Below are 24,114 nucleotides of genomic sequence, written 5' to 3'. Positions count from 1 at the left end.
CAGCAGAGCAAAGACCTGGGTTTCCCAGGGAAAACCCAGGAGCAAACTCAGGACTCAACCAGGAGCGGGATAGCAGGTATGGTGGCAGTAGGGGGTATGTGCCTGGAGTAGGGGGGAAAAAAAGAGGGAAAAAGGGTGAAGAAAGATCATGGAGAGCTCTGAGTTACAGGATGAAGAAATGAAATTTATCTCTCTGTAATGGGAAGTTTTAGGAATGCTCCTTTTGGGAGAGGAGCTGGAGGACTGGGTCTCAGTGAGTGGCAGGAGACTTACTGTATACACTTTGTACTGCTTGAAGTACTTCCATGTGTATTTATTACTTTGTAAAGAGACAAAAAATAAAAATAAGTCGTTAAAACCACAACAATGAAAAATTTATCTGAGCAGGAAATTGCCACAAAGGAAAAGGTCAGAATCCGGTGTTGATCAATGCCAGCAAGCTCCATGAAGCAATTCACCTCTAAGACACTCTGGGGGCCGGGCGCAGTGGCTCACGCCTGTAATCCCAGCACTTTGGGAGGCCGAGACGGGCGGATCACAAGGTCAGGAGATGGAGACCATCCTGGCTAACACGGTGAAACCCCGTCTCTACTAAAAATACAAAAAAATTAGCCGGGCGTTGTGGCGGGCGCCTGTAGTCCCAGCTACTCGGGAGGCTGAGGCAGGAGAATGGCGGGAACCCGGGAGGCGGAGCTGGCAGTGAGCTGAGATCTCGCCACCGCGCTCCAGCCTGGGCGACAGAGCGAGACTCTGCCTCAAAAATAAAAATAAAAAAGACACTCTGGGTTGTGTGTTCTCTCTTGAGTAAGAGACAAATGGAAGAGGAAGAAAGTTAGCTCAGGATGGCCGGGCGCGGTGGCTCAAGCCTGTAATCCCAGCACTTTGGGAGGCCGAGACGGGCGGATCACGAGGTCAGGAGATGGAGACCATCCTGGCTAACACTGTGAAACCCCGTCTCTACTAAAAAATACAAAAAACTAGCCGGGCGACGTGGCGGGCGCCTGTAGTCCCAGCTACTCCGGAGGCTGAGGCGGGAGAATGGCATAAACCCGGGAGGCGGAGCTTGCAGTGAGCTGAGATCCGGCCACTGCACTCCAGCCCGGGAGACAGAGCGAGACTCCATCTCAAAAAAAATAAATAAATAAATAAAAAGAAAGTTAGCTCAGGAGAAGCGTTGTCTCTGAGACCTGAAACAATCAATATGCTTTGATAATTTTCCTATCAGGCAATAATTTAAGCTCCAGAGAGAGAGAGGGGTTCAAAAATCTATGGTGCGCTGTAACCCTATTAATAAGTCATAAAGATAAAAAACAGCTGTTAGAACAGGGTCACAAAGGAGAACAAGTACAAGTTTAGAGAACATTAAATGAACCCATCTGCCGAGAATGTTGTTTCTTATATTTTTGTGTGTAAAGTCAGTGAGTCAGCAAGTTATTCATTTTTGTCTGAAAAGTAGCTGAAGAGCACAGCTAGTTCAGAGATCAGAAACCAAGGAATCCCGGAGGAGAAGTATCCTGCAGCTTTAGGGGTCTTTACCCAAAGTAACCAGAAAAGCTCTGACTCTGAAATGCTTACAATGAAACATGCCCCCACGCAATCCAGCTAATAACAGAGATGTGGTTTCATTACTGTGATTTTAATTTGTCTGTAATGGACACAGTCAAGGAAACAATCAACACAGTAGAGAGACAACGTATGGGATGGGAGAAAACATTTGCAAACCATACATCTGATGAGGGTTCAAAATCTCTAAGGAACGCAAACAACTCAATAGTTAGAAAACAAATAACCCAATTTAAAAATGGGAAACACATCTGAATAAACATTTCTCAAAAGAAGTCACACAAATGGCCAACAGGCATATGAAAAATGCCCAATGTCACTAATCATCAGAGAAAGCAAATTAAAACCACAATGAGATATCACCTCACACCTGTTAGAATAACTATTATCAAAAAGACAAAAGATAAATGTTGGTGAGGATGTGGAAAAAAGGAAATTTTTGTACATTGTTAGTGTGAATGTCAATTAGTGCTGTAGTTATGGGAAATAGTAAAAAGGTTCCTCAAAAAATTAAAAATAGAACCACCATATGATCCAGCAATCCTACTTCTGGGTACATGTACAAAGGAAATGAAATCAGTGTGTCAAAGAGATGGCTACACTCCCCTGTTCATTACAGCATTATTCACAATAACCAAGATATGGACTCTAAGTATCCATCAGCATAGGAATGGATAAAGAAAATATAGTATATATGCACAATGGAGTACTACTTAACCCTGAAAAAAAAACAAAAATGTTGTCATTTGTGACAACATAGATAAATCTAGGAGATATTAAGTGAAATAAACCAGGTACAGAAAAATACTGCGTGTTCTCACTTACACTTGGAATCTAAAAACGTTGAACTCATACAAGTAAGGAGTAAAATGGTAGTTACCAGGGAACTGTAGTTGAGGAGGGAGTTGAGATGTTGGTCAAGGGACACAAAGTTTAAGTTAGATAGGAGGAATAAGTTCAACAGATTCTACCGTAAAACATGGTGGCTATAGTTACTATCAATATATTATAGTCTTGAAAATTGCTAAGAAATGTTAAGTATTCTCACTCCCTAAGAAATAAGGATGTTAATTAGTTCAATTTAGCCATTTTACAATGTATACATATTCCAAAAGGATGTATTGTATGTGATTAGTAAAGATCATTTTTACTTGTCAATTAAAATTGTTTTTCATTTTTAAAAAACAGAGATTTGGTTTTATGTCTGAGATTTTAATCTGTGTGTAATGGACAGACTGAATTTGAATTATATCTGGGTTCTCGTGATAGTTTTGTGAAAACGGATATCAGGATAGAGTGAAACAGGCTGTGTACACCACTATTGCAAAAACCAATAACTCAACATTTCTTTGGACTTAACAGCATGAAGATCGCCCTTCTGCATTGAATTAGTTCAATTGATATCAGTCTTCAGTTAAGTGAGAAAAGTTACTTTAAAAAACCAGCTGGCACTCATTTTTAAAATTGTTTGTTCCATAGCATTTGTTGTTTAAATGAATTCAGCAAGCTGCCAGCCTGTTCCTTCATATTAATCCTTCCAAGTATTTGAGAGGTTGCCAGAGCATGTCCTGACATTACAAAATCATTAAATAAAGCATTTTCAGTAACCAGTGTTGGAGAGAAGAGAAAAGGAAACGGGAGGGGAAGGGAGGGGAGAGAAGGATAGGGAAGGAAGAGATGAAAAAGAGAGAGCAGAAAGAAAGGGACTGAAAGAGAGAAAGAGAATGAATGAATCAACTACAAATCCTACAGAATCCCTTCTGTTCATATCTTTTTGTTTGCTTTATTTTCCTGTCCCAATAACATTTGTTAAGAATGTGTTAATATATTTTAAAGGCTATTATTTCTTAATATAACTTCATAATAATAACGACTCTTCCTAAAGCCTTCCATTTTAATTTAGGAATGTTAAGGAAAGATGGATGTCCACAGCAGCAAAATGGACACAGGTGCCCTTTAAAAGAACCAGGAACCATCTCTTCAGTGCACCAGGCTGAGTCACAGCTGCTCTTTGCTTAGCACGCTGATCAGGGGTACAAAGTGATGACTCTCTGGATGAACTTTTCAGGCAGAAGGTCATTCTGTGGGAGATGCAGAAATGACAAAAGGTCAGCAATTCCGTTAGCTTCGTGGTTAAGTTTTCCACAGTCTGTCTTGTTAAGTAGATTATAGTGCTTGTTTTCTTCATTATCCAATTAAAGCATGAAAAACAAATGCTCCTTAATCAACAGAGACAGATGAAATATTTCCAAAACCCTTTTTTAGAAGAATATATTGAAAAGAAGAAGCTAATGGAGAAACATGCAGAACTAAATACAACATGTAAATTGGTAGCTTATAAATCCTCTGTCATCGCCCTGATTGCCAGATTAATGGCTTTCCTCCTTAGATTTCATTGAAATAATTTTAGTTCTTGCCCATCAAGCTGTGAAAAGCTGAGAGTATAGGAAGTAAATAACTTTTTCAACTGGTTTGATGTTAGTTCTCATATCTAATGTACGACCACTCACCTTTGCTCTTGGTAAACAAGCAGCAGCAGATAAACAATGGGTAGCAGAGTTTTCATAGCTACTTCCGTGTTTCCAAGCTTGAGTTGTTTTGGATTTTTTGCATTTATATTTAAGCAGTCAGACACATATATTTAAGTATCAACTGGCTTTTGCTTGCAGGAGTAAGACATGATATTCAAATGTCAATTTTACTCTCCAAATCACACCATTTTTATGAGGAGATGATTCTTCCCCCTCATTTTAGGAGTTTAGAGATTTGTCCCAAGATTTAACTTAAATATAATGTAAATAATTGATTATGAGAAAAATTATTAACAGTTTCAGCTCTTTGTGAGAATCTTACAAAAATCTCTTGTATCTAGTTGACTATTATTCAATAATGGCAAAAATAGAAATTATTTTCCCAAGAGGTTTATGACTAATTTTACAACAGTTCCTGCTCACTTTCCTGTATTTCAGTAACCTCTTCTATAAAATAAAAATATTTGGATGGATAATTTTCAAGATTAATTTTGCTACTAAAATATCTTTCTAATGTTTGTATGGTTTAAATAGACCATATGTGTTTATTTATATTCTTCCTTAACCTACTGGTCTCCTTTAAGTGGCATCTGAAGCAAGATTTCTCTTCAACATTTATAATGTTTCATAATCTCTTCTTCCTATAATTACATTCCCACATTTTCAATGATATTATCCATTTCCATCTCTTTGGCATGAAGCATATATCTTGTTGATGATCCATAATTAGGCCAAACCATCGATGAGTTTTCATTACCTAAAATGTCTCTCTCCATTGAGGCAAGATTTATTTACTCAATTCTACATTTGCCAAAGAAGAAACATTCATGCTTCAGAAGGTGCAGCACAGGGCATCCACAGTGTTCACAGCCATATGGAGACACTGTCATGTAAACACAGACAGAAAAGTCTAAGAGTCAGCCTGAAAAGAATGTTTGCTGAGTGGTTACATTTGATAATTTGTTAAAAGTAAAATAACTAAAGTAGCTAATCACAGGATGAGTACAAAAGGAGTGAACACAACTATTCTGTAATAAGAGTGTACATTAAAAGGAAACTACCTCCTTAAACCCCATTAAGTGTACCCCCACGTAGTTCTCATTTCCACAGTCAGAGATCTCAAGCATCTTTTAGTTACTTCTTGATCAGTATCAGACCAGTTACATTAGAACTACAAGGCAGTGCTGAAGTTCAAAACAGGTAAATGTGGAGTAATTAAAAGGCAGAATTGTGTTACAAAATTCAGTCTAATACTTTGTTCCCAAGTTGTGGTACTGTGAATACCATAGTCTGTCTCCCAATATTTGTTCTCCCTTTATTTCAAAGTAATTGAATCTCAATTTTTTTTAGCTGGGTAGTTTTGTGAATCAAATCTCCATTTCCCAGCCTTCCTTGCTGCTTGTTGTGATCATATGATTATGTTCTGGCCAATGAGATGTGCATGGAAATTTCCTCTGGCAGCCTCAATAGTATTTATGAATGAGCTAGGACACACCTGTGGCCACTCTGCGTCTCTTCCTCCTTCTTTCTGCCTGGAACACAGATGTGATGACTATACCATGTGGATAAGGGTACACATGTGGGAAGGTAGCCTGGCAATGTGAGACAAGGCTGCGTCCCTGGGCCCACCATGGATCAGTCCTGCCATCTCCACTCTTCCTTGCCCACCTCTAGACTTTACAAGAAAGCAATAAAATTCTATCTTGTTTAAGTCATTGATATTCTAGAACTCTGTGATATGTAGTAAAACCCATTCTCAACAAATATCACTGGCAAGTCCAAATATAAATGAAATTCTGTAAAAAGTGTATGTAAAGTCATGTGTGACACATCCAAAAATGAGCTCTGAAAATAGCTAGAAAGAATTCTATTATGTGCCTAATCTGCAGGGTTGAGAGCCAGCAGCTCAACTCTGTCATCCACAAACCAATCCTGTGTTCTTAATTGGGGATATAATCCTGTTCCAGATCATTATAGGTTTGACTTTCTATTTTACTTCATATTAGCTTCTGAGGACTTTACACAGAGCAGCCTAGTAGCTAAGCCTAATAACCCAGAGCTAACAAAATATCCATAAGTGATTCTAATCAAGACTTTTCCATGATTACCTCGGATAATGTCTCTTTTCCTGGTGATCCTACATATCAATAAAACACCTGTGAGAAACTGCTTCTCCTGGATATGAGGAGTAAAAATTTGACTGATATATTTCATTGATTAAATCATTCCAATTCAATGTCTTACTGACAATGTTAGCAGATGTTCTGCTGTATTTTCAAAGGGGGTAAATATTCAAAGGTGATGGAATTTTCCACCACTTCTGTATCAATTTGGATCTGTCCAAGTCTTACTGTTGGTCATTGTTTTCCATTTCCTAAATGTCTCAGAGATTTCCACTGTTTATATTGATTTCCTTTGTTCACCTAAGGGATTTTGAGAAAAATAAAAACAGTCCACAATAATTGAAAAGCTCTCTTCCTCATAACCTCCTATCATTCTCTCTCAGGTTGACAGAGAAAAGAAGCCTCCATGAATATTTCAGGATATCCTTTCTTCCCCTAGTTTTTCCTTCTTGCACGTGGAAGGCACCTTCCTAACTTAGTCTTGTCTGTATAAATCACACTTTGCTCACTGGCATACAGTGAAGCAAGATGTTCTCTTATTTCCCCTTTCGGGTAGCTGCATCTCATTTATTGCCTGGCAGTCCCTAATGACAGTATTTTTTTTTCCATTTTTATCTTATACAGTAATGACATTGTCCATTTCCAGTGTCAAAAACTCACTTGCCTAACTTGGCATTAATTTATGATCTTAGTTCACTGTGTGCCATACACAATCATTAGGAATCACAGTGAAATCACTAGGAATTCCAGTATGTCTTTGCTGTGTTAGTCAATGTGTCTGGGTGTGTCCATGTTTCTGTAAAGAACTTTATGGTCTTCTTTTTCACTTTTAAGACAGAAAAGTGCATTCTATGCATATGCATTCCAAGCTTTACAGAGGAAAGCAAGTTTTGTAAATTTTCCACATGACATTGACTTATCTGAATGTTATTCCCAATAAGCCCTAGAAAATGCAGTTTCTATTCTGCTTATCCTTAAATACCTACCAATGTATTTATGGATAATTGGCAAACCATTCATCAGGGGAATTGATCAATATAGGAAGCAAGAAAGAGATTGCTGTTCTTTTTTAATTTGCCTCTTTAATTTGCTCTTCTTTGATTTGGAGTAGCTTAAGCAGTAACACTTGAAACACAGAAAGCTATCAGAGATCTGCAAACAAAAATACACAGCACAGACAGTAAAGCCACAGTCCTAATTACACAATCTGTTTATCGTACATATTATAATGTATATTCTTATTTTAGTAGTTTTTAGCTTTATTCTATTTTTGCCATTCATTTCAGGAGCTACCCCACATGTCACCTTCTACATGAAGAGTTCCCTTCGTTAAAGTGAAAAGACAGCCTACACAATAGGAAGAGATATTTGCAAATCATATATCCAGTAAGTGATGTGAATTAGGTCATTCTTGTCACACCCAACTAAAACAGAGTCAAGAAGCCACCGGGAGAAGCACTCAGGGAATGCAACAGCACTCTGAGAATGTAATTCTCTGCAAATCTGGGTGCTGAAATCGCCTGCTGTAACCTGAAACCAGTTTTATCTCATGACTGCTGAAACAACCTGCTGCAACTCTAAGACTGGTTTTACTGCCATCACTCACCAATGAGAGCTTGCCAGCTCCCCAAAACTTGACTAATGCCAAGGAACTTTCTGGAAAACAATACATAACATTTCTCTTTTTTATAAACTCCCAATCTTCTCTTTGCTCTTCAGATACACTGAAGACCATCCTATCTGTATGTATGTCCCTCATTGCAATTCTTGTATCCCAAATTCCCAAATAAAATGTTAAATTTAGAACTACTTCTCTGTATTTTTATTTTGATTTCAACAGGCGTATGTATCTAAAATATTTAAGGACTCCTGCAAATCAATAATAAAAAGAAAAATAACACAATTTAAACATGGGCAAAGATTTTAATAGGTATTTCCCCAAGGAAGATATACAAATGGCATATACAAATGGCTAGTGGGCATACGAAAAGATGCTCAACATCATTTGTTATTAGGGAAATCAAGTACAAATGACTTCACATCAACTAGGGTGGCAAAAGTAAAAAATAGGGACAATAACAAGTATTAGAAAGGATGTGAGTCATTGGAACCCTCAAACATAGCTAGTGGGAATGTGAAATAGGGCAGTCACTTCGGAAAACAATTTTGCAGTTTCTCAGGGAGTTAAACATAGAGTTACCATATGACCCAACAATTCACTTCTAAGTATTACCCAAGAGACATGAAAATATATGTCCATATAAACCCACACATGAATGTGTATAGCAGCATTATTTAGAATAGCCAAAAAAGTAGAAATGTCCATCAAATGATGAATGGATAAACAAACATGGTGTATTCATATAATGGAGTATTATTCAGCTATACAAAGGAACCAAGTACTGATACTGGCAACAACATGGGTGAATATTATAAACATTATGCTAAGTAAAAAAAAAGCCAGACACAAACACATTTTGTGATTTAATTTTTATGAAATGTCCAGAAGAGGCAAATCTATAGAGACAGAAAGTAGATTCGAGACAAAAGGTAGAAATCTAAAGACACAAGTAGAGACTGAAAGTAGGTTGCCAGAAACCTGGGAAGAGGGAAAAGGAGATGACTGCTAATGGGAACAGGGTTTCTTCTCAGGATTGTGATAGTGTTCTATTATCAGATGGTGGTGATGGTCGTACAATTTTGTGAATATATTGAAAACCCTGAACTGTAAACTTTAAACTAAAAATATATATATATTTAAAAACCTGTGGCTGGGTGTAATGGCTCATGCCTGTAATCCCAGAACTTTGCATGGCTAAAGCAAGAAGATCACATGAGCCCAGGAGTTCAAGGCCAGCCTGAGCAACAAAGTAAGACCCAGTCTCTACGAAAAATTAAAAAATTAGCCGGGTATGGTGGCATGCACCTATAGTCCCAGCTACTCAGTAGGATTGCCACTTGAACCCAGGAATTCTAGGCTGTGTGAGCTATGATTGTACCACTGCCCTCCAGCCTGGGCTCTGGACAGCCAGAGCAAGACCCTGTCTCTAAAGAAAAAAAAAAAAATTGCCATCTCACTAGTTAGAGACATTCAATCTAAGATGGGTATGAGATATGGGACTGAAAGAGAAAAATAATCTGATAGATATGGTACCATGTCATCTGAAGCATAAGGAAAAGGAAATCTTCCCAGTTGCCTTTCCCTTCCTTCTCAAGCCCTGTTCTTTCTGAGGCTGCAGTGGGAAATGGAAGCAGTATATGAGAGGCAAGTATGATCAAATATATAGCAAACTGCATCTAATAACAGTATATTACACCCAGATCTGTCACTCCAGGCTGGTCATGACAGTTATAGAAAGCAAGATGAAAGGGAAGAGGGAAGGTATTTGCTACCTGGTATTAATAAAGATCGAAGGCTCATACAACACATTGTCCCATAGACATTTCATCCCAGTCTACCTAAACAAAATTTTGCCAGAAGTCAGACAAAACCACTCCATATGCTCTTGCTCTCTTGACGCCTACAGCGGGATGCCTTGAACTAGACTTCAGCATACACTCTTTGTTTTTTGAGATGAAGTCCTCTCTGTCACCCGGGCTGGAGTGCAGTGGCACGATCTTGGCTCACTGCAACCTCTGCCTGCTGGGTTCAAGTGATTCTCCTGCCTCAGCCCCCCGAATTGCTGGGATTACAGGTGCCCACCACCATGCCTGGTTAATTTTTTGTATTTTTTAGTAGAGACAGGGTTTTGCTATGTTGGCCAGGCTGGTCTTAAACTCCTGACCTCAGGTGACCCACCTGCCTCGGCCTCCCAAAATGCTGGGATTATAGGCTTGAGCCACAGCACCCGGCCCACATACGCTCTTGAGTTCTATATTTTGAGGTTACAAGAGACCCTCTTACTCTCCTCTCAGCTATTAAGGCCTGATTGACATTATTCCATAGAGTAACTAGTTCTAGGCTGCTTTTCTTTGTATCTAATAGACCTATGGGTCTTACAGGGAAAAAATGGAGAACGGTGCTGAGCAGCCAGGGATGAGCGGGTAGCTAACAGTGCTGAATGCAGAGCTGGAACCACAACCGGTAGTTACCAGTGTCTCATCCTCCTGCAGGCAGGATGACTGAACCTGACCCACCACCTGCATAGTCTCTATAGCCACTCCTACGCTCTGAGCTGTAGACTGGAAATGGTTCCAGCCCACGTGCTTTTGTCATAGATGCTGCCATATATGGACATGCTGAGCTCTTTTCATTTAGGTAGCAAAAAATGCTGATCTTAATTTTTATTGATCTACGACAAGGAAAGTAATTTCCATCTTATATTTCACAGCTTGGAAACTTTACCAGACAGCCTGGCCTTGGAGACAAGCAGTCTTGACTCTGCTTCCCTTGGGCAATTTACATTATTAACCTATTTGAACCTCAGATATCTCCTCTGTAAAATGACAATATCTAATTCAAAAGTTGTGTGGATTAAATGAAGACAACTACTGCAGAGTATCTAACACATGTGCTAGCTCATCATCTACTTAGAATGAGTGTCGCCATTATTATTGATGTTCTTATTTATTTATTTACTTATTTATTTAGAGACACAGTCTCATTCACTCTATTGCCCAGGCTGGAGTGCAGTGGCTCCATCCTGGCTCATTGCAACCTCCACCTCCTGGGCTCAAGCAATTCTCCTGCCTCAGCCTCCCAAGTAGCTGGAACTACAGGTTCATGCCACCACTCCTGGTTGATTTTTTGTATTTTTAGTAGAGATGAGGTTTCATCATGTTGGCCAGGCTGGTCTCAAACTTCTGACTTCAGATAATCCGCCTGCCTCGGCCTCTCAAAGTGCTGTGATTATAGGCATGAGCCACCATGCCTGGCCTTGTTTATTTTTAGCTGCAAAGTTTCCTAGAGGGAGGAAGGCCAATTCACTAAAAATCAATTCTTGAAAAAATCAATTTACAGAATAACCATAATTTACAAACTGCCATTTTTAGCAGTTTCTATAAACATATTTTTGTTTTGATAACATGTAATCAAATACATTATTTTGTATATTAGCTAAACTAAACTTCATTGGCTACCTTGATAAAATATTCCTAATAGAATGTTAAAATGGTGAGAAATCCTATATTTACTGAAAATGTCACTCTGAACCACTTTTTCCATCCAAAATTTTGGCATTCAATATGTGACTATTGATTTTTTTCAAGTGCTTTATTTATTCACTTATTTATTTAGGAGACAAAGTCTCACTCTGTTACCCAGGCTGGAGTACAGTGGCATGATCTCTGCTCACTGCAACCTCTGCTTCCCAGGTTCAAGCGATTCTCTTGCCTAAGCCTCCTGAGTAGCTGGGAACACAGGCACGAGCCACCATACCCGGCTAATTTTTTGTATTTTTAGTAGAGACGGTGTTTCGCCGTGTTATAATGAAATTATTTTTTCCACAATGTAAACATTCAGCGTATGCTGAAGTCTAGTTCAAGGCATCCCGCTGTAGGGGTCATGAGAGCAAGAGCACAGTTAGTATTATTTCACCAGTTCTTCAAATGGCATAGCAGCCTTAATTTACATTTTTAGCAAGAGATTTCTAATTTAACTAATTTAAATCTTAATATACAGATGATTCAAATTTCAATTAAAATTAAATTGAATGTTTATTAAATTAAAACTTTAAATTTAAAGAGTGTATGATATAAATCAGAATTAACCAGCGGTCCTAATAAAAAATAAAATCCTGGCATTTTGGTTTCTAACAAATTCATAAACAGAAAGATGGGTAGCAGTTTGCAGAAAATTTCAACTTAAAAATATAACCCTGCCAAATCAGTGGAAAGGAAGCAAGGATGTTTAGAAGGGAATAGTTTAATGGATCAGATGTCTTGTACATCAAAATAATTTGATATATACTCAGAATCAATGTAAAATTGTAAAGAAAATATTAAAAAGCTAGTTAGAAGTCTGAAAAGTACTAAAATTTAGACCCTAAGTGTTAACAAACTGAAAATTATGTTTATTATTTTGAAACAAAAGTCAGTATAAACTGAAAATTTTTCATTTGACATGCTAACTATTGTTCGGAAAACTATGTTCAGAAGAATATGTTTAATCATCATAACTATTATAGACATTTTTCTAAAAGTTGTTAAGCCATCTTTTTAAAACTGTTCATTCTCATCAGATTAATCCAGGACCTTTGTAAGGGAAGGAAAATCCATGATTTAAAATGCCTCTCCTTTGTTCTTCCTGCACCAGTTGGAGAGAGATGAACTGCAAGCACCATTCCAGGCTAAAATAACAGGAGGACCTCGTTCCAACCAAAACTGTCCAGATGCTGCTTGATTATAGGAAGTTCTACCCACATCTCACCAGACACCAAAACAGAATGACTTTCATGCCTCATGTCTCTAGGGTCTGACTCTCAGGACTTCCACCTCTATTTCCAGGAAGTAGAACAAAGTTCCAGAAAAGAAAGCCAACTGCTGAGTTGAGCCTTGTCCAGTAATTACTCCTAGTTCCCACTTAGGAAATGAGGAAAACAAGTAATTCACTAAGTGATCGAAATGGCCAAAAATGAAATTTACTGATTTACAAAAAAAACCAAAAGCATTAAAATGGTTTTAACAGTCTTAAAAGCAATGACTTAACAATGTTGAGAAAAATGTCCCAATATAGTTACTAATGATTAAACGTACTTCTCTGAGTTTAATGTAGTGTCCTTCCCATGAGAGGTCACTCTGGTAAGTGGGCTTGGCCCACAGGTTCCACAGGTAGAAGTAAAAGACAAAAGCTAAAACACAAGAATCAGAATCACGGAATCCTGTCAAAGGGCGCACACAGAGGAGAAACTAGAGAGGTGTGGCCAGAAGGAGCTAGGAAGGTGAGGAGGCATTAGGCAGTGACTCTGAGTCTAATAAGGTCAGTCTAATAAGGTCACTAAATAAGGTCAGAGAAGAGGATGAAACTGGATTTGTCAGTTGAATTCCACAGATTGGGTGAGCAAACACTCAGAACGGTCAGGAGATTGTTGCAGGGGATTTGGTTGAGTTAAAGGTAGGGGGGTGGAATTAATATACTCCTTCTTGTAGCCAGCAGTGAGATTTTTCCTTCCATTCATTTACAGTTTGGGTGGGCAGCCCTACTGGATGTCATTTCCTCTGTATTGGGTGACCAGATGAGAGGCAACAGAGAGACGTGTGGGCTTTGGAACTGGGATCAAACTTCAGAAGGTACTCTCTGAAGTCAACTTATAGTCTGCAAGACATTGTAACATTTGCTTTACCTGCCCAATGAGCATCTGAAATATGAGGATAATTACACCACCTTCATAGTTACTGAGACCAGTACCTGAGATCAGAGATGGAAAGTGCTAGAAATATCTAGTGCTTGATGAACAGCAGATGCTAAATAATCATGATATCCACCTCCCTTCCTATAGCAATTGTCCGCCTAAATGACTTTGCATCTTACCTTTGATGTATCTGGCCTTTACACTTCCTTCAAGAAACCTGATCTCCCTAAACCAGGAAGTGAAACATTGGAGTTGAGTCATACTATATGTGACTGAGTGCTTATGGTTTGCTGCCTGACTCCTTTGTTCTTCATATATTCCATCACTGACTTTCTTAATGACACACATATAAGATTAAACTTGTTTTATTTATTAGAAAAATAATTTTCCTTACTTATTTTGATGACTTTATAAAAACTGGCTCATAGGTCAATTTTCATAATTGCTCCCATTTGGCTGCTGGTTTATAATTTATAATTACTAGCAATGGCAAACTCTTACCTTTGGCAGCACATAAAAAAATAGCTGCCAAATGCACAGCCAGCTCTCTGTTAAGGTAGCTGCATTTCTGAAAGATACAGTGCCAGGGATCAAATGTTTTGATGACACCATTATAAATTTGGTAGCTAGTCTTCTAGGAGCTTCTAAGGAATTGTTCTCTGAAAAGTCTCTGAAGTTTGTTTCCTTTGTGTCTTTTCAGCCTTTTAATTAGGCACTGAATTACCCTCTGTAGTCTAGAAATAGGGACTCCCAGAGAAAGCACATTAGTCCTTATTGCATCTGTGCAGTATTTCCCAATCTGACATCAATATCCCTGTCCCTAACATGCCCAAGGCAAATGGTATTAAGTAATGTGTACCAAAGGCTGTGGCTGTGAGATTTCTCTTTAAGAATTTACATGCACTCTACAGGGGATTTCCCAATAGTTAATACCTCCATGCAGTGGGTCCCAAAACTAGTAAAATTATTGGGAACTTTTGCTTAGGGAATGAAAGGATCAAAATGCTGGGAACTTAGAAATGGTTGTTTTTGAGATGACATGTGAACTGTTAATAGAGAAGCCTTTTCATGCAGCAGAAGGAAACATTTAAAAAGCAAAGAGAGAGCCTTCTACCAGTGAGCAGGTGTTAGGGGAGGGTTAGGAGACAGGGCAGAGAGAACAAATAGCACATTACCAACGTGTACCCCCTCATAGTTCACTATTGAGCATTTCTCTGTCCTAATATTTCTTTGTGTGTGTGTGGTGTTTTTGTTTTTTTATTTCTGTATCACCCTTTGTGGAGTCATGTGATTCCTCAACTTGAACATAAACCAAGTAGGGAGAAAAAGGAGCAGTAAAAGACCCACCCTTGTAGCTGTTCAAAGCGCTCTCATTTTCCAGAGTTAAGGAATGGCATTTTCTGAATGCATAATCTTTTTTTTTTTTTTTTTTTTTTTTTTTGAGACAGAGTCTCACGCTGTCTCCCAGGCTGGAGTGCAATGGCGTGATCTCAGCTCACTGCAAACTTCACCTCCCAGGTTCAAGCAATTCTCTTGCCTCAGTCTCCCAAGTAGCTGGGATTACAGGGGTGCGCCACCACACCCAGGTAATTTTGTATTTTTAGTAGAGATGGGGTTTCGCCATGTTGGCCAGGTTGGTCTCAAATTCATCACTCATCAGGTGATCCACCCACATTGGCCTCCCAAAGTGCTGGGATTACAGGCATGAGCCACTGCCGCCTGGTCTGAATGTATAATATGTTGAAATTATTTCCATTTAACTGGTTTCCAGAATGGAAATCACTTCAATAGTTTCAGTTCAGAGGTCAGCATAAAAGTAATTCAAATATCTGGAGTCTTGTTTTTTCCCTTTTTTCTTTTTTCTGAAATAAAGTCATCATGTAAAGATAATAAAAGAATCTATTGGAAAATTGGTGATACTCTAAGTATCTAACACCTCCTATCTAATAACTTGAAAGTGCTTCCTTTTGAATATCATAACATAAATGTTTGACACTTTTCTGTTAGCCTAATAGAATACAGAGGCATTTCCAGTTTAAAATGTAAGGTTGACGATTCGCAAGAAATACTCATTAAGTCTCACACTATCTCTTGTTTTCAGTGTGATGAAACTTTCCTCTTTGGACTTACATAAGATCACCAAGTAACCCTTGAGTGGAGGAAGAAAATGTGGTTTTAGTTTATGAACACTTAACCATATAATGCCCTCCCAAATCACTGTAGCTGTGGCGTTCCCCTCCACACCCTCTCCACATGTAGGTTATTTGGCAATTGAATTGACAGCCAAATAAGATTCTGCTAATTGAATTGATAGCTAATTGAATTGATAGCTAAATAAGATTCAGACCTTGAAATCTAGAAAAGCCAGACACTATTTTAGCATACACTGCACAAGACTAAAAATATCTCAAGCTGTTATATTTGCATTACCATGAAATTGAATAAAGGAAGATCAAGATCTAGATATATGAGCATGTTTAAATATTATCCCTTAAGTTATTTGCTTATTTTCTAAGGCATGTTAATCTCCCTCTGTTTTATCTGTAGTTGTGGGAGGTCTAAATGCAGAGCCAACAGGGAGTGCTTTGTGAAGCTCAGCTCTGTGGTGTCAGCAATGAGGGAGTGTTTGTGGGCCTCCTGGCCCTGACTTGGTAGGCAGAGCTGGAGTGCAGTCAAGACTGGCTTCTTTTGCATCAGGCCATTTCTCAGCCTCGCTATTGGCCTACAGAACAACTTTCTGCTGCCATGAGAGAAGCCTATGTCTTGCTGGCTGGGCAGTACCTGGTGTCGAGAATCTTCCATTCACCGTCCAACTTGGTCATCATCACACCACTTTTACTATCTGACATGGCAGGTGCAGGCGGCTGTGAACACCTCAGCAGATTCCTGGAAGAAACAAATAAGATTATAAGATTGCAATGGATTTGGTTTTATAGCTCTCAAGTCTATCCAAAACCTGCTAAAGGCCTTAGTATTTACAAACATTCAGGGAAAAAGAGAGAAAAAGAGCAAATTACCTCCCCTTTAGAAGAGGAGGGAAAACATTTGCTCAGATGCAAAGATAATTAAGAAAGTAGCCAAAACTCTTGGAAGCTGACGCTTTTTGACATAGAGAGTTTCCAAAAACAAAGTGTTACTGATGGCAAGATTAATTCTTCTTGCATCCCTGTGCATACCTGACGTGGAGTATTTCCAGGGTAAGGCCTGAGGCACTCAGAAGCTAAAGCTCACCAAAGGATAATTTAATATATCCCGCCTTCCCTCCCCCGACTCTCTCCAGATATTGAAAAGAAAAAAATGTAGGTTTTTTTCATCCACTACCAGCTGCAGAATATGAATGTTTGTTATTTGAGGCAGCTGTGTCTTCCCCTTTAAATCAATGGAAATCTAATGCCATGCAGCGCATGCCAGGTGGAGACAAATTCGTCTCTTATCATGAATGTCTTGCATCACATAACCCAAAAGAGTGCTTACCTGGGTCCAAGGAAAAACTAATTCTTCTTCTAGTCAAGTGAGGCTCCCCATAGGGTCTTTCTCCAACATTATACTTCAACTCTTCCCCAAGTCCTGAGTGCCCTGGCTCTCTCTTGCCAGGTTTTAGTGGTCAGCTTCCAACACTGAGGATTTCTTCGGTCCCACCTGTCTGTTTCTGAGAGGAGCTGGGAAGGAGGGCAGCCCTGCAGTTCCGTGTGTGCTGAGAACGTTCACCGGTGACCTGGTACAGCCCTTCCTCCTTCCTTCTTCCCCTGCCTCCTCCTCCACTCTTCCTCCCACAGACAGCTCCAGAACTGCAGAACAGTTGATCACAATATTGCTGTTACCACACAGCAAATATTTCAGATAGTTTTTAGTTAGGAAAAAAAAAGATCCTGGTTTGTGAGGAGTCAAAAGGCAAATTTTTGGATCATCTCAAATTATGGAAACTATTTCAAAACTGTACTGTATAGTGATGACACCCAGACTCTAGAATCAGCCTGAGTCCAAATTTTCCTCTCATTGTAAGATACCTTGAGAAATTCACGGAACCTTCCATAGCCTCAGCTTTCTCATGAGTAAAATAAGAATCATTCAAGAATTAAATGGGATAATCTATATGAAGAGCTTATTATGTTCCTGACACATAATTGTTTAATAAATATTAAGAGTTTTATTAAATTATACTACCTATTCTATAATTCTAATAATACCTCTTTACCAGTGATATCATCCTTAAAAGGTATAGAAATTATTAATAAAAGCAAAATCCTCAATAAGTTTTGGAAAATTAAGATTGAAATGAAAGAAATTAAACCTCTAAATAAAATAAGTGTGTGGAACAACATGTCACAGTCAACACTTTCCTAGAAAAAGACTTTATACTTTGTAGTAAACATGAAACTAGGACCTTAGCAGAGTTAATAAGGGTCAGACTTCAGGACATTGTATCTGCAGTCTTGGCATTGTCATTTGGGCATCGTAAACTCACTGACTTTCTCACAAACTGAATTGCTCCTACATATGATGCAGTGTTGAACGTGCCTATTGGTCCCCAGACAAAGGGAAACTAAAAGGTATGACTCTTAACCAATAAGAAGCATCCTCCCTTTTATAGTTTTAATTGTGTCCTCCAACTGGATATGTTTAAAGCCTAACCCCCAGTACCTTAGAATGTGACCTTACCTGTTAATAGGGTCTTCAAAGGTAATTAAATTAAAATGAAGTTGTTAGGATTGGGCCTTAATCCAATATGACTGGTATACTTATACAAAAGGGAAACCTGGACCCAGAGACACAGGCAGGGAGGACATCATGTGAGCATGAAGGCAGAGATTGGGGTGATGCACCTACAGACAAAGGAACACCAAAGATTGCCAGCAAACCACCAAAAGCCAGGAGAGAGGCATGGAGCAGACCCTCCCTCAGAGCCCTCAGCAGGCGCCAGTCCTGCTGACACCTGGATCTTCGAATTCAGCCTCCAGAATTGCAAGACAATAAAGATCTTTTTAAGCCAATCAGTGTATGGCCCTTTATTATGGCAGCCCTAGTAACTAATTCACTCCCTTAAAATTCTACCTGTTTTTCTAACTATTCCAGCTGCTACCCTGGGCTGCAGCCTCCACTTCTCTGCTTGCTATTGTGTTGGTGATTGCTATTTCTATCCTCTTAGATGCCCTTTAGCTCTTCCGTTGTTGTTCGTTTTTTCACCCTGTTGAGTCTTTAGAATAATTGGCATGTCTTATTTTGCGTCTTACTAGTTAAGGTTGAGAATCAGCTCAGTCTGGAAACCAAGTGTTGGGCCTGATTTAAAGTAACACAACTCCATGCAACCACAAGGGCTGCAAAGGCAGCAGGAGCTAACAGATGGCTCAACCCTGAATGTCTTCAGAATCTCGGACTTTCACATTGATCATGATGCCAGCTGCTAACATGGTCACCTATTTGGCTTTTTCTCCAGTGAATGGACGAGTATCATAGAAGAGGTTTGCCATGTTTTTCAGCTCTCTGGCATCCAACAACTGACTACAATGAGCACCCTAATTTTTCTTTGAGGGAAGTCTTTCACTATAAAATTCCCTTTGAGATGTTCTCTAATCCTGACTGCCTCCTCCCAGGAATGAAGGGACCTAAATCCTACCTGGCCTTTTAGTATAGCCAGGGAGTGGCACAAAAGGAAAACTCAGCCTGTCAGACCTCCTTCCTGGAAATTTGAATCCTGAACAAGGAAAACATATTTTTTGGATTTCAGACTCATCCCAGCAGCTACACAAAGACCAGATGGCTTCTGCATCATCATTTCTGATGCCAAGCCTCTGCAGCTGCCTGGTAACTGCCACTTTTCCAAGACATGTGCTTCAGCCTCTTGTTAATACTTTAGCCCCTGGTATGCTTCCAACATATTCCGACTTCCCCCCCTGCTTCCTCCCTTCCTCTCTCCCATCTTCCCTCTTTTTCTCTGTTTCTCTTCTTTCTTTGCCTTTCTTTCATTTCTTCTTTTTTTTCAGACGGAGTCTCGCTCTGTCCCCAGGCCGGGGTGCAGTTGTGCGATCTCGGCTCACTGCAGGCTCCACCTCCCGGGTTCACTCCATTCTCCACTTCAGCCTCCTGAGTAGCAGTGAGTAGCTGGGACTACAGGCACCCGCCACCGTGCCCGGCTAATTTTTTGTATTTTTAGTAGAGACGGGGTTTCACCGTGGTCTCAATCTCCTGACCTTGTGATCCACCCGCCTCGGCCTCCCAAAGTGCTGGGATTACAGGCGTGAGCCACCGTGCCTGGCCTCTTTTCTTTCTTTCTTTCCTTGTTTCTTTCTTGATTTCTGTCTCTCTCTCTTTCTTTCTCTCTCTCTCTCTCTCTCTTTCTCTCTCTCTCTCTCTCTTTCAGTCTCTCTTTCTTTACTTGTCTTAGGATGACCCAAGTTGGTCTCTGTAGCTTGCAACCAAGTAATCTGACATATTCAAGGGCTACTGAAGATAGAATGCTGGACTAGGGCACAGCTTCACCTCCTATGAGCAATGGAGTATTAGGAAAATCTCTTGGCCACTTTGAGTTTGTTTGCTCATGCAGAATGTGAGACTGATAACTGCCTTCTTTACCTCTGAGACTTGTGCAACCAGTAAATGGAATAATGATGATACTAAAGATAGTGATGATAGTGCCATTTGAGTCTCATAAGAATAACATTCAGGGAAAAGATCCAGAGGCGAAATGGAAGATGGAATACTTAATTCGCTTTTTAAAATTACACAATAGAAGTTGGATGTGGTGGCTCACACCTGTAATCCTAACACTTTGGGAGGTGGAGGAGGGCAGCTCTGTTGACCCCAGGAGTTTGAGACCAGTCTGGACAACACGGTGAAACCCTGCCTGCCTCTACTAAAAACAAAAAAAGAAACATACAAAGAATTAGCCAGCCAGCATGTGCCTGTAATCCCAGCTTAGTTTGAGACCAGCCTGGACGACATGGTGAAACCTTGCATCTACTGAAAAAAATTAGCCAGCCAGCATGTGCCTGTAATCCCAGCTACCCAGGATGCCGAGGTGGGAGAATCACCTGAACCCAGGAAGTCAAGGCTGCAGTCAGTCATGATCGCACTAGTGCACTCCAGCCTAGGCAATGGGAGTGATACCCTGTCTCAAAAAAAATAAAAAAATTACATAATTTATTTCCTCCCGAGTATTGGAATAAAATAATTGAAAAATATATGTTAATGCATGAAGAAAGAGAAGAATTCCTTAAAAGACGTATTCAGTACTATATAAATAACACTCCTCTTGGTTTACTTGTTTTGTAAATGTGGATTTCTTCATTTTCGGTTTTCTTAAAGAAAATTCTATCTGTATGTGTTACAACTAAACTTGTGAGCCCACCCATACCAGATTGTACAATAATACCCCCAAAATACAATGTCTGTAATATCTTTTGTTCATACCTTACTGTTTTTAGCTATTTTTTCCAATAAACATGTTTATTGAATTATACACTCAGAAAAGTATACAAATCATAAAAGTACATTTCATTGGATTATCACAAAGGGAACACATCCATATAAATCCCAAGTAAGTTAAGAAATTAAACATCGCTAGGAAACACCAGACTGGGTGTGGTGGCTCATGCCTATAATCCCAGCACATTAGAAGGCAGAGGTAGTCAGATTGTTTGAGCCCAGGAGTTCAAGACCAGCCTGGGCAACATGGCAAAACCCCATCTCTACAAAAATTAGCTGGGCGTGGTGGCACACACCTGTAGTTCCAGCTATTCAGGAGGCTGAGGTGGGAGAATCGTCTGGGCCTGGACGGTCAAGGCTGCAGTGATCTGTGATTGTGCCACTGCAATGCAACTTTGGAGAAAGAGCGAGACCCTGTCTCAAAACAAAATACCCCCAAACTAGGAAACACCAGAAAACAACATCATGTCTCTCCCAAGCCATATCCCCTCCATCCTCAAAAAATATTAAGTGCCCTGAATTTTAACACCACAGAATAATTGTTTTGGTTTTTGAATTTTATATAAATGAAATGATAAACCATGTAATATTCTGTATGTGAGTTATATGGCTTAACATTATGTTCATCCTGATTGTTGCGTATAGAGGTGTCGTCCTCATTGTTGTGTGTTATTCCATTGTATAAATACACCACAATTTGTTTATTCATTCAATTCTTTACAGTTTGAAATGTTTCCAGTTAGAAGCTGTTACAAATGATATTGCCCTGAACATTCTTGAATGTCTTTCAGCATACATATAAATTTATGTTGGATATTTGCCTAGGAATGTAATTGCTGGATCATAGAGTATGAACTTGTTCAAATTTTATAGATGCAGAACAGTTTTCCCAAAGAGACTGTGAATCACAAATAGTGGTCTGCATCCTTGTCAACACTTGGCATTATCAGTTATTTTAAATTCTTGGTATTCTGATGGGATTTAGTGTTGTCTCTTTATAGGTACAATTTGTATTCCCTTGATTCTAGTCACACACACACAAATAAAAATCATACCATTATTCATTATTTAGACTCAAGAATCTGTAAAGAGATGAACTGCACCAAAAGAAGCTCAAAACATTTCAACATTCCACTCAAAATGAAAACATACATTTGACTCTTCATGTGCATAGGAGACTAAGTGTGTAACTGAGGAGTTCTTCAAATAGCTCCTATATAGAATTTAATGTTTGTGAAAGGATAAATTATAAAAAATATAAAATATGCTAATTTGAAGCTTACATATATTACTTAAAATTCAATAGTAACCACAACAACAATTGTTTAGAATCCAGACCAACAAAAGATCTTTTTCACAGGGAAGGATATTTTATCACTAACATAGTTTAAATTGCCTGCATGTGGTAGTAATCAAAAGCAGACCACCTAGCCTATTTTATTATTGTTTTTAAATTCTCTACGGGGGGAAAAAAAAAACCTTTGGTTGGCTATACCGAGAATAGATCACTCTCACTGCCCTATCTTTGGTTGCCACTAACAGGATTTTATGCCGATTTAGGGATGATAATATGTTAAAAGTTTAAGATTTACCGTTGTTTTATCTTTGTGTTAATGTAGATTGATCAGTATTGTTTCTATTAATATTTACTAAACCAAGCATTAAGTTGCAAATCATATGTTCTCTGTGTTTTCTTTGTGTTAGTTCATCTTTCCATAAAATGTATTTGCTAAAGTTGAGCCATTATTTATTCAATCAACTCTGTATTTCTTCTGTTGTAACACTCAACACTGTTCTAATTGTTCAGCATCTGTTTTGTTCACTTCTGTAACCTCAGTGCTTAACACAACGGCTGGCACATGACAAGTGCTCAGCAAGTATTTGGCGAATGCATGGTTTCCTAAGGTAAGGGAGATAGATCCTTATTTTGCTTGGTTTTCATATTCTCCCACTGAATGACTGTGCTCCCTTAGAAGAATGTGATTGTGGCAAATGAAAAGGACTCTATTAAAAGCTTGGCTCTCATATACCTACAGCCAACTGATCTTTGACAAAGTTGACAAAAAACATACAATGGGGAAAGAACATCTTTTTCAATCAATGGTGCTGGGAAAATTGGATATGCCATATGCCAAAGAATAAAACTGGACTCCTGTCTCTCATCATATACAAAAATCAACTCAAGATGGATGAAAGACTTGAATGTAAAACCTGGAACTATAAAAATACTAAAAGAAAATGTAGGGAAATTTCTTCTGCATGTTGTTCTAGAAAATAATTCATGACTAAAACTTCAAAAGCACAAGCAACAAAAACAAAAATAACAAATGGGACTTAATTAAACTAAAACTCCTCTGAACAGTAAAAGAAATAATCAAAAGAGTGAAGAGACAACCTACAGAATGGGAGAAAGTATTTGCAAAGTATGCAACCAACAGGGGACTAATACCCAGAATTTACAAGGAACTCAGATAACTCAGCAACAACAATAAAAACAAATAACTCCACTAAAAAGTGGGCAAGGCAGCACTTTGAGAGGCCCAGGTGGGCGGATCACCTGAGCTCAGGAGTTCAAGACCAGCCTGACCAACATGGTGAAACCCTGTCTCCACTAAAAATACAAAAAAAAAAAAAAAAAAGTAGCTGGGCGTGGTGGCAGGTGCCTATAATCCCAGCTACTCGGGAGGCTGAGATAGGAGAATTGCTTGAACCCGGGAGGCGGAGGTTGCAGTGAGCCGAGATCACACCACTGCATTCCAGCCTGGACAACAAAGAGCAAAACTGTCTCAAAAAAAGAAAAAGTGGGCAAGGGATGTGAACAGACATTTATCAAAAGAAGACATACAAATGTCTAGCACGCATATGAAAAAATGTTGCAAATCACAAATCATCAGAGAAATGCAAATTAAAACCACAATGAGATGTCATCTTATACCAGTCGGAATGGCTACTACTAAAAAGTCAAAAGACAACAGATGTTGGCATGGATATGGAGAACAGGGAGTGCTGATATACGGTTAGTGGGAATATAAATTAGTACAACCCCTAGAGAAAACAGTATGGAGATTAATCAAAGAACTAAAAATGGAACTACCATTTGACTCAGCAATCCCACTACTGGGTATCTACCCAAAGGAAAACAAATTATTATATCAAAAAGATACCTGCACTTGTATGTTTATCACA

General features: G+C 39.0%; 1 long non-coding RNA gene across 2 annotated transcripts; it reads right to left on the bottom strand.

Annotated features, from left to right (window-relative positions):
- Positions 1 to 1,922: 1,922 nt before the first annotated feature.
- On the bottom strand, positions 1,923 to 17,206 carry LOC111553173. 2 transcript variants are annotated; one of them, XR_002734836.1, is made up of 4 exons: positions 16,981 to 17,206; positions 16,288 to 16,392; positions 4,852 to 4,977; positions 1,923 to 3,644 (listed from the first exon to the last, which is right to left on the bottom strand). It is a non-coding gene; the product is annotated as an uncharacterized LOC111553173 (long non-coding RNA). The 2 variants fall into 2 exon arrangements; XR_002734835.1 differs by lacking the exon at positions 4,852 to 4,977.
- Between the last annotated feature and the right edge of the window lie 6,908 nt (positions 17,207 to 24,114).

This window comes from Piliocolobus tephrosceles, chromosome 7 (genome assembly GCF_002776525.5).
Source record: "Piliocolobus tephrosceles isolate RC106 chromosome 7, ASM277652v3, whole genome shotgun sequence".
Taxonomy (NCBI): domain Eukaryota; kingdom Metazoa; phylum Chordata; class Mammalia; order Primates; family Cercopithecidae; genus Piliocolobus; species Piliocolobus tephrosceles.
Note: the sequence above shows the minus strand (reverse complement) of the source record. Positions and strands in the feature narration are given on the sequence as shown.